At 40.9% G+C, this 1,348-nt stretch overlaps 1 pseudogene; it reads right to left on the bottom strand.

The window, feature by feature from the left end:
• Positions 1-349: 349 nt before the first annotated feature.
• On the bottom strand, positions 350-1,051 carry LOC112670058 (40S ribosomal protein S4, X isoform-like; annotated as a pseudogene).
• Between the last annotated feature and the right edge of the window lie 297 nt (positions 1,052-1,348).

The following is a 1,348-nucleotide window of genomic DNA, read 5'->3' as shown; positions in this document are numbered from 1 at the left end:
AGACCTTGTAAAAATGTACCTTTCCTGCCTTCCCTGGCTCAGACTGTTTCTATTCTGAACAAGATTGAGCAAAATTGCCTTGTGAAGTGTAAGGATCTGAAAGCCCAATGAAATTCAGAATGAATTTTGTCACTAGAAAAAGTTAAATTCATTAGATAGATGGCAGACAGAGAGCAAGTGATGGCCAACAAGTCATCGGCTATACGCACTTCTTTTCATTGGTAATTGGGTCACTGGAGCTGATTAAAGAATCACTTAGAACAACAGCCAGATGTTATACTAATTGGACATACATTTAAAAATCATGCTATATTATCTTTAATTAAATACAAAGACCTTTCCAATCATTTCACTCACTCTTGACTCTCTCTTCAATAATGGTGAAGTGGATATTCTTTTCCTTGAGGAAGAGAAATCCATGATTTGTTACATTCATTCACCACTAATAAAAACGTTGGAGAGCATTAGCATCTTTCACATGAAACACATCCAGAGAATCAGAATGTCTCTCTGTTGGTGGTCATACCAGCTCTTCCCAGGTTAGCACCCTCCAGTCACCATACACAGGTTCTCAATGTCAAGTTGGATGAAACTGGTCATTTTGCCAGTCTCAAAATCAATCCGAATAGTGAATCAGTCGACAGATGAGGGATCCCTTTTGTGCCCACAAAGAACTTTCTCACCTTTCATGACTTGCACTTAACCTTCTCAGGTGTAATATGATGAACAACAAAGTAGCACTTGGTGTCATAAATCAGATGGAAATCTTCTACAGTCTTGTCAATCCTGATGGCATCCATAAAACTGGCAGGGTAGGTTACATCAGGTCAGACCTTGCCATCAGTCGTCATGAACTGTTGCATGCAGATCTTTTTTCTTCATCTGTCAGGGCATACTCAAGTCTGTTTCTTAGGAGAATGATGAGGAGGAGACATTCTCTCAACTTAGGGGGACTGGCAGATGGATGAAGAGCAAACATGGTCATTTCATCTAACATCTAGTGCTTTGTTGTTGCTACACACTTCAGATGTTTCTGCGGTCCACAAGCCATGGCTATGGTAGGCATGGAAAAAAGCCACATTTGATTGTTTTTTGATAAAAAGGACAATTTTAGCTCTCTTACACTTTATTCCCTGGGTGACCAAATTGACTTAAAATTCTTTTTTTTTCTAAGATTTTATTTATTTATTCATGAGAGACAGAGAGAGAGATGCAGAGACACAGGCAGAGGACAAGCAGGCTCCATGCAGGGGGCCCAATGTGGGACCCGATCCCAGGACTCCAGGATCACGCCCTGGGCCAAAGGCAGGCTCTAAACCACTGAGCCACCCAAGGATCTCCAACTTAA

Source organism: Canis lupus, chromosome 25, assembly GCF_003254725.2.
Source record: "Canis lupus dingo isolate Sandy chromosome 25, ASM325472v2, whole genome shotgun sequence".
NCBI classification, from domain to species: domain Eukaryota; kingdom Metazoa; phylum Chordata; class Mammalia; order Carnivora; family Canidae; genus Canis; species Canis lupus.
The sequence above is the reverse complement of the archived record's forward strand: the minus strand, read 5'-3'. Positions and strand labels throughout refer to the sequence as shown.